Genomic DNA, 10,684 nt, shown 5'->3' with positions numbered 1-10,684 from the left:
AGGAATACTGAGTCTTGTAACTGTATCAACAGTAATTACTTGCACTTCAGGGCCGGTGGCGCAGCGAATAGAGGTGTGCACTGTCTGAAGATAGTGATTTCAATCCTACCCAAAGCAGGCCAAAAACGTGGTGAGACAGCAACAACAACTATGGAAGGCAGTAATTACTAGGGATATAGTTATAAGACTCAGCATTTCTATCCCATCACAGTTAACCACCTGAAGAAAGCCAGAGGATGAGTTGGTCGAAATGTGGTGAAACAACAACAATTATGAAAATGAGGATAACAGTTTGCAAAAAAAGTGAATACACAAATTATGAAGCCTCATCTCAAAGGATGCCAAAAAATGAAGAAGTAAAATAATATATAACACATATAATTATTTTTACTAAACTTTTTTAATTTATCCATAAATATTAATTGTAATGCTCTGTAAATATCCAAATGTTTGTATTATTTTATAACTGTTAATGAACATCTTCATAACATACTTATGCAAAGGCAAGGATTTCTTGAGGAACGGGGAGTAAATAATTGTTCCTGTACTATGGCCATCTCTATGGTCTATACACAAACATTGGAAGAAAAGTAATATTTGATATGAATGAAAAAGAACACATGCTCTGCATTAACCTATCACTAACCCAAAGTTTGAGTGGTGAATTTCTAAAATATGCAGCAATATTCGGACTAAAGCACATATGGAGCAGGAGTCTAAATACAGATTTTGTTTATAGAGCTATACTAGTCAATAAAATTGGGAAAATATCATAATATCTTCTATATATATAAAAGGTAAAATGTGTGTGTATGTGTGTGTTTGTATGTCCGCCAAAAACTTTCGACACACGCAATGAACACTGACAAAAGAGGTATCGTTTGAAAGCTTGGACTCTCAGATGACAAATATCCGAAAATTGACCAAAAACATTAATCCATTGACTGGCAACAGAACCATTTTTTACAAGGAGGGGTCACTTTTTTCGTCAACATTTTTGCAAAGTCATTCACGCCTTGCATTGACTGGCGGCGACGTCGTATGTTATGATGGCCGCGGTGACTAAACAGTTCGCTTTTTTTTTCATTTCTTTTTCCTCTTAGCGTTACAGGTTGGAGCCTGCCTGCCTTCTTATTACTTTTTTTTTTTTGCATGCACAGAAATACTTGTTGCTATTTTTATTTTTCTTAGGGAGTTGGTTAATTTTTTTTTTTTTTTAGGGCTCCATTGATCAATTATTATTTTTTTTTTCTGCTCACACGAGTACTCGCTGCTATTTTCATTATTTGGGGGGGGAAACATTCTTTTAGGGTTCAATTGATCAATATCCTTACCATAAAACCTCTCCACACCCGGGCAACGCCGGGTACCCCTGCTAGTTTTATATAAAAGATGATTCAAATTAATCAGCGGTGCTCCATTTTCTTAAAAATTGTTTTTAGTGAGACCATCTTGACTGAGGTGCTAAGTGTTTCTATGTCACTGGATTGTACATTAAATTTAGCAACTAATTGAATCCCAAATATTCTGTGTGATGTGATTGCACCGACGCATCAGCTCTCTATTTTTCATCTAAGATTAGCTAGCATCTACATTTCAACTATTATGGCCACTATCAGCCATGAATTTGTAACACTTTCATTTCAGTAAGCATGTCAAGGTCCTTTTCTTTTCCTTTTTTTATTTTTTTTTTTTTACTAATGTGCCACCGTTTATCAAGACCCAAAGGCCAGTCGAGGATAAGAATTATTGAAAATGTAGGTTAGCAATGAAGAACACCTTGAGAAGATTGGAAATGATGAGTGAAATGGTTAAGATTTTACTATTTAAATAGATGGTTTGACAAAAATTTGTTAACAGGGACTTGAAAATAACCATGTTGTTTCTGAATTTTTGAGATGAGGATTGGTTATTTCGATTCTTCAGACTACTATTCTCGTCCTGAGTGTCATTTTCACAACGTTTTGGTCGATGTAACCTCCGACCTTCTTCAGGTGTATCTTGTCTAACTCGGCAATGTTTCTGTCAAATCCGGGAATTTGGATGGAATTTCGACTGGAACCATTTATTTACTTTACACTTTAGTTGTTCACACTGAAAGTTGAACCTTCAACCTTCAGGAGAATATCACTTTTGCGATTGATTTATTTATTTCTTTATTTATTTATTTATTTTTAATACAATTGTGAATTACTTAGGACCTCTATCCAGTCATGGCTGATGGAACGAAAGCATCCTACCCCCATGAAGTAAAGGGTTGTATGTTCAACAGAAACATTCTCGAGTTCGACAAGATATGCCTGAAGAAGGTTGGAGGCTACATCAACCAAAACGTTGTGAAAATGACAATTAAAATGAGAACAGTAGTCCAAAGAATCCAAATAATACAAATTATATTGAAGTCAACCAGGAAGCTGCTCCATGATGTTGTATTCACAGAGAAGTAACTAGACGAGGTTTTGCTGTGAATGTTTTGTAAGATTAACCAAAGATTAGAGCTCAGTCAAAACTTTTAGAATCCTAGGAGTTTGATTTGGAGTCAAACCTTATACTTTAATATTTTGCAACCCTGCGTGTCAACTGAGAGCCGGTGACAAACCTGTAACTACAAAAAGAAAACACAACAGACAGCCCCAGGTCGTTTATTGTGATTGGCGACGATGAGACACTGGCGTTAGATAACGAAAACTGTATTTGAATGGAAAGATTTGAATGATACTTTTAGGAGTCAGAAATTACTGCAGCGGAAGTTGATGAAACCATATTGCTATAGGATTTTCTGACGATTCATTGGTTGGTGAGACTTTAAGCAGAAAATAGGAATCTTGGTGCTGTTTCTGAAGGGTGAGGCAGCACTCACAAATTTGATAGGGTGTAGCAAGATGAGGTATCTATCTATCTATCTATCTATCTATCTATCTATCTCTCACGTGTATTCAAGTAATTTGTTTCTCTGATGTATTTTCATGTGATTATCCTTTTTAAACAAACCTTTTTTTTTTTCTTTTTTTATAAATATCAGTAAGTAAAACTGTAACACTGAAACACGTCCTAACAGTTTGACTCATTGGAAACCTTCAAATTCGAATCTTCAAACCGACAATGTTATTAGAGGATATTTAAGAGAAATAAAACTTTATTTCTTTGTTTGAAATTTTTTCAGTGTTTAATGTTAACTTTTTTACAATAAACTCGTTGAAATTAAAATGTTCAATCTCAGACTGTTATTGGGGTATATTAGGAGTTTTGGCGCTTCTACCCTATCAGAACGAAATTTTGTAGTCGATAAATGAAGTTTACAGATAAAAAAACAGTGGTTTTTACTGATTTTTGTTTTTGTCAATTCTAATAAATTACAATGTTATCTTCCAAATTATGCAGTCGAAATTACCTGAATATTATTGAATTATAAAAAGAAAAAAAAAAAACAACTTTAACCGTGTTCGCAGGTGAAAAATTGCTGCCATCTTGTTTTTATAAAATAAATCGAAACGCAAAATTACCTCCCTTTTGAACTCTCCTGTGTCTTACATAAGCAAATACGATCGTTTTCTTCAAATTCTATTTTCTATTTTCTTTAATAAATAATTTTCAACCTTATCGTTTTTCGTAATTTTGTGATATAATCATCTTAAAGATAAAGGGAATACGTAGATACCATTGTTTTCATGTGAAATTCAGTATTACGATTTCCTAAATTTCGTTTTGATAGTGTAGAAGTGCTGGAGTTTTTATTTCCCCCCCCCAACTAATAGCTCAATAGCTCTGTTTTATTCATGTGCAGCAGCAGAGGAGAGATGATGGTGGCTAAGTGGTTAACGACGCGGACTGGCAACATGGATGCACCAAGCTTGAGCAGTTTATTCCAAAGAAACACTTTCACTTGGTCCCTCTCGTAAATACCCAATATCTTTCTAGAAAAAATTCTAACGAAAAAGATATTGGGGAAACGAATGCCAACAATAAACATCTGATTTTATATGAAATGACTGAATGATGCTCAACAACAATAGCAGCAGCAGTGATTGCATTATTATTATTATTATTATTATTAAAGTAGCGGTAGTAGTAGTAGTAGTAGTAGTAGTAGTAGTAGTAGTAGTAGAAGAAGAAGAAAACTAGATCAGTTGTGACGTCTCTCTGTGGTGGAGGCAATAGAGTTGTTCTACCTATTCGTAAATTTAAAATTTTAACCTAACAGTGTTATTAGGGAAGATTATAAGTCTTGATTCCTTTTGTGATATTTCCAGAATCATTAATCATTAAATATGGTTACTCGTTTTTACGTGCAAACACGTCATTATTTGCCTGAAATTCAAAAACAGACCATACTCACCTCAACATCAAGCACACCTAACTAATTAAAAATAGAAATTCAAATTTTCAACTAATGTTTTTAGTGTTTTGGGGGAATATTAAAATGTAGGATTGCGGTACTAGTAAGTCGATGTGTAATATAATGCACTGCGTCATATAGTGTCACAATATCTTGATGATGATGATCATCATCATGATATATATATATATATATATATATATATATATATATATATATATATATACTAGCAGGGGTGCCCGGCGTTGCTCGGGTGTTTGGAGGTGTATGCTGTGCAAAAAAAGCAAAAAAACAAAAAAAATGGTTAATTTTTTAAAACTTTGACCCCTATTATTACCCCTTAAAATTTATAGTTTCGGGCTCAAATCACTTTATTAAGTTAGATCCAGGTTCAAGGAACCTATATCTAAAATTTCAAGTGTCTAGACCCAAAATTGTCGGAGGAGTTTGGTAGAGTTCTTAATGGTCAAATCGTTGAAATTTGACCCCTTAACAGCCAAATTTCTGGCTGACACCCGTCACATCGATTTTCCCAAATCTCAGTACCCGGTATTTCAAATTTCGAGTCTATAGACTAAAAATTGACAGAGTTATTGCGTAGGGAAATGTACACAGACAGACAGACAGACAGACAGACACGTTCACTTTATATATATATATATATATATATATATATATATATATATATATATATATATATATATATATATATATTAGTGATGGGACGATTCCAAAATTTTCCCTGCTTCTGATACAATTACCGATTCTTTTCTTAATTCCAGATTCCAATAAAAGTACTGATTCTGATTTAAAAAAAAAAGATCCTAAACGTTTAATTTGAGATTTAACGCTTTTTAATAAATGTTAAAATTACGATACCCCCTGCATATATGTAGAATAACATTTTAAAATATACACTTGGGAGGGGAGGCGTATATTACAAGAGTAGATATTTCTAAAATGTTTTCCTTGTAATTGATTGCAAATTGTGAGACAAGATTTGCTTTTCTTTTAAAACAAAGCCGATTTTTATTTGTTTGGCATTAATGCTATTTGAGATTTTTATAAACAATTAAAAAGTACGCAAAATAAGAAAATAGTAGCGGAACAGAATAGTTAACAAAGACCGTCCCTCATAACAAGAATGAGGTTATACATAATAATATTATTATTTAGAAAACCATTCTTAATATCGGTAGGGGGGGGGGCTCTGTTAACTATTTTCTGCCTTCCCTCTATGAAAGAATGTTTATATTTTTCTCTCAAATATAAAGGTCACTTATTATATTGATTTGTATCACTATAAAAGAAAAACAAGGTACAAATAATGATAATAATAATAATAATAATAATAATAACAATAATAATAATAACAATAATAATAATAATAACAATAGCAATAATAATAACAATAACAATAATAATAATAATAATAATAATAACAATAGCAATAATAATAGCAATAATAATAATAACAATAATAACAATAATAACAATAATAATAATAATAACAATAATAATAACAATAATAATAATAACAATAATAATAATAATAATAGCAATAATAATAACAATAATAACAATAATAATAACAATAATAATAATAACGATAACAATAATAATAATAATAATAATAATAATAACAATAATAATAACAATAATAATAATAACAATAACAACAATAATAATAATAATAATAATAATAATAATAATAATGGCAATTTTGTATCCTCGAGCACATCTTACAATAAACTATTTACGTTATCGCTATACATAATAAAATGGTGACGTCTTCCACTCTAATTATCGACATTATAGGAAAACAAAGAGGTCATTCCTATTCCTATGCAAATCTTTTACACTCATTAACCAAGCTCATATTGCAGCATGTTTTTGAACAAGAATATGCATATTTAATCACCGTTTTATAAATATTATAATTTACCCTTCTTGCCTTATTCTATCAGCTATTTAATCTCACAGGGGTAGTAGCAAATATTTTATCCTCTTTAAATTTAGTCATCCCACAAAACCCAAAATCACCGGGTCTTTATTTTTAAGTCATACTTAGCCACATGCCATCAGTAAAGTATTCAGCTTCTTAAATGTATTTGTTTTCATACATATTATGTTGGCCTAAAACTACAAAATAATGAACGTTCATGTTTAATTCTTAGTTTAGCAGAATAACAGAATAGCTGGCAATCACCTTAACGATAGAACCAGTGGTTCTTCAAATTAGGAATTTGTATTTCCGAACACAAAAAAGAAACTTTCTCAGTGTCGCTTTCGAATACATTCTCCAAAACAAAACCTTCTTCTTAGAGATCATATTGTAACTTTTTCGACTATTATTTTACTCTTTTTTCAATACAAAACAATCTATCACATGAATCATTCAGCTTGCACATCAGAAAACCAGATTTCAAAGTATATATATATACTAGTAAGGAAACCTGACGTTGCCCGAGATTGAATGAGGATCACCAAATGTTTCACACTCCCATCTTTGTATTTTCATCGAAATCAGTGAAACGGCCCATTTCATTGATTGCCTGCTCTAGGTGGGAACCCATCGCAGTGCACTGGAAAGAAGCTTCACATGCCTCCTCACTGTGACTTAGTCCACCATACATTGTAGACTACATTGCACTGTAGAGAACCTACTGTTGATTTTATAAAATTCATTTTATATATAACAGCTTGAATTAAAGTTTAAAATGAAGTCAAGTATCATGGTTCAGTTGCGTTTTAAACAGAAGCATTCATTTCGAATGCTCCCCTGTCATATCAAAGAACCTACTGCTGATTTTATATGCCAGTACTTTTGGCTTGTATGGTAATAAAATCTCAAATGCACTTGTGATGTTAGGTTGTGTAAGGTGTTAAGTTTGGTCAAAATCGTCTGTTCCTTTACATAAAGTACATTTGTGTAAAATTTCAAAGATTTCAGCCCAGCCGCTTAGGAGCCCATAGGGAACTCTCTCTCTCTCTCTCTCTCTCTCTCTCTCTCTCTCTCTCTCTCTCTTTCTATCTCTCTCTCTTTCTATCTATCTCTCTCTCTCTCCCCTCTCTCTACCCCTCTCTCTCTCTCTCACACACACACACACACACACACACACACACACACACACACACACACACACACACACCACACATACAAAGTTCATGTATAAATATAAAGAAATGATGAGGTAATACATCTTACATGTACAATTGAGTCCAAATTTCCCCCGGGCTATTGACTTTAATAGCTTTTTTAAATACAATGTATAAAACTAAACTAAAATCTGTTTCCTCAGTCACATGAGGCAAATATGAACACATGTACTCAATTTCTCCTTACGTGATTTGGCCTATTCAAATTACTATTCTCATCTTTTTTTTTTTTTTTCTGGGAATTTCTCTTGGACTCTTTGAATTATCATTCTCTACGACCTCATTATCTTTCATTGTCTTTAAAAGTTGTCAATCAAATTAATTTAGCATTTGTGAACGTTGTCATTCTTTAATTTGATATTACTTTTTCCTCTATTTATCTGATGACGTTGGTTATTAATCTTCAGTAGAGCGTAATCAAAACAAACCCCAATACAATGTGTTTCAGAAAATTAAATAATGTACAATGAAACAATTATTCTTGCTTCTCAAATTAAATAGTCAACGCAACAGCCACAGTCATCTAAAATCCTAAATGCTAATTTGTGCGCTTCGAAAATTTGATCTCATTGGTGGAGCGTTGTCAAAAACAAATCTCAATGAAATTTTTTCTTCTATTATTATTATTTCTATCTACGTTAATCCTCGATCAATATTTTCCTTCTCATTAACCCTAGCTTTTTTTCAGACATTTCCGTGATTTTTGTTTAAAATACATATTTTTTACAACATCAGGTTAGATCCATCTGAATACTGTTCAGTTTTCAACAAGAAGAACAATAAAATAGACAGGCCACCGGTATGCATAAGAGAGAAAGAGGAGGGGGGACGAAAGAGACGTTAAATACTGAAAAACAGAGAGAGAGAGAGAGAGAGGGGGAGAGAGAGAGAGAGAGATGGGACAGTAATCAGGCGCATCTTTCCGCATTGAAATCTCACCAGCTGAGAGCGAGTGAGAGGAGATTCACGGGGTCATATGATTCTTCAACTTCCATTCTTCGACCTCCACGACCTCCTGAAAACGTGGTTTCCGGTATACGAAATTTATCTCAATAATTAGTTCAACAATCTAATGAAATGACGTGAGAATTTTGCGGTATTTTTAGATGAAGATTGATTATTTGGACTATTCAAACTACTATTCTCATCTTGTTATTTTTACAACGTTTCAGCCAATGTAACCTCTGACAAATACAGAGGGCAATGAGATCTTACACATCTAAATCTTTGAGTTTAGAAAAATGTTAATTTTATGGTGTTGAGATCTTCTTTTTTTTTTTTTTTTGTCCAGACCTTTAAGTAATTTAATTACAGTTACAAATTTCACCTTTGGATTCAGATCTGTCATTCGATAGTAGTGAAACCAATAGCTGAAACATTGTTTGATCTTAAGAGATCATATATTATAAGCAAAATCCAACTCGCCAAAAATGGCATTGGATTGGGACAATTAAAATTACCTCTTCTATCATTGACTGAGGATATTAAAGATAAAGTGTAATATACTGCGTAAGATACTGCACATTGCTCTCAGCATAAGAGGCAAGGAGCTTTCAGTTGTATTAAGTTTTTTCTTTATTGTTAAGAATTTCTGTTCTTTCGTCATTTTCATGGCAAATGCTCATCTGAGTTTCAGTCTATAGTTCGCCCTCTCATATATGTAGAAAAAATAAAGATAAAGTGTAATATCACACAGATACTGCACATTGCTCTCAGCATAAAAGTCCAATGTAAACAAATTCTTGTTGAGCTGGTCCCCTTAAATCAAATTCTACCCAATTTTTAGCACTGACGATCACTATGCTGTTGTCTCAGTGACCATCATACACTCAAAGTACTACTTCAAGGTAAAAAAAGTAGCCATCGATGTGTTAAATAGATAGATTCTGACCTAGAAAACAGCAATTCTTCTCCCCTTATCCGAAATATCAACCATGGAATATGAGGACTAAAGCACCAAAATAAGGGAAGCGAGAGTATCGAGGCTGCTGAAAGTAAACCCAATGTCCACTTTCTTATCACATAAGTCTGGATTAGATTTCAGATATGGCAATGTGTGTGTGTATGTGTGATCATGTGTCTGTATGGTGACAGTTTGATTGGTTGGTACAATTAATTATTGAAATAAAGATCTTCCTAAGACTTTAATTTCTTTTCATGTCATGCATAAAATATTGGTATTTAGTTATCGCTTCCCTCTCAACTCTGTTTAGGTCAGCATCGTTAGGGATACTGACTTCATATATGGTTGCTACTATCTCTTTCTTGTCCCATACCATTATGTCAGGCTTAACAGCTCCATTTTCTAAGTGTGTAGCCATAAGAATTGCATAGTCATAGTAGATGGTGTGTGACTTATTTCCAACTGTTCTTTCTGGTAAACATGTTCCCAGGACTTACTGCTGCATTCGATATACAACTTTTTACAGATTGTCCAGTTGAGATATTTACACACTTTATTGTGTCAAATTGTATAGTATTCGTTCTCCAGTAGAATCTTGCAACTGGATGTTAGGTGGTTCACACTATTTCTGTGTGACAGAATCTGCACTTGTCGTTATTGAGACCACCGAGACCACTTTATTTTTTGTTTCGTTTTACTTCAGTCAAAGTTATCAAAAAAGAGGGGCCTTACTGGGGGGGGGGGGCTAACACATGTTCTTTATATGAGATATATAGACATTCCCTTAAAGTTCCCATTTACATCTCAAACACTGATTTCATAAAGAAGTTGAGAATATAATTCTTCTCTTCCCAATTGACCATTTAAATATGTTATAGTGTACCTTTCTTGTGGTCTCTTAGTTGTGCTGGATTCCAGGACAAGAATTAATCGAGTTTGGTGAATTATCCAGCTTTGTGTTGTTACTTGAGGGAGCATCACTTGGAGAAGATGCACTATTCCTTATGGGGTTTCTATACTGAAGAGATTTTATTTATGGTGCAAGTACTATGTGATTTTGAATATATGGTCAGGGTTTACTTGTAGTGAAAAGTGTCCTCATGCCAGGTTGATCAGACAAACCCCTGGACAGAAAGACAAAAGAGAGTCTCCAATCTGATAGGTCCTGAACTGTCATCATCAGTTTTTGTCCCACCGACGAAATGTTGCATCCCTCTACCTGTTCTATAAGTATTTTAATGGTGAATGCTCTGACGAACTGCAAGCACTTGTGCTCCAACGACATA

The sequence above is a fragment of the Euprymna scolopes genome, chromosome 29 (genome assembly GCF_053919585.1).
Source record: "Euprymna scolopes isolate OS-2025 chromosome 29, ASM5391958v1, whole genome shotgun sequence".
Lineage (NCBI taxonomy): Eukaryota > Metazoa > Mollusca > Cephalopoda > Sepiida > Sepiolidae > Euprymna > Euprymna scolopes.
The sequence above is the reverse complement of the archived record's forward strand: the minus strand, read 5'-3'. Positions refer to the sequence as shown.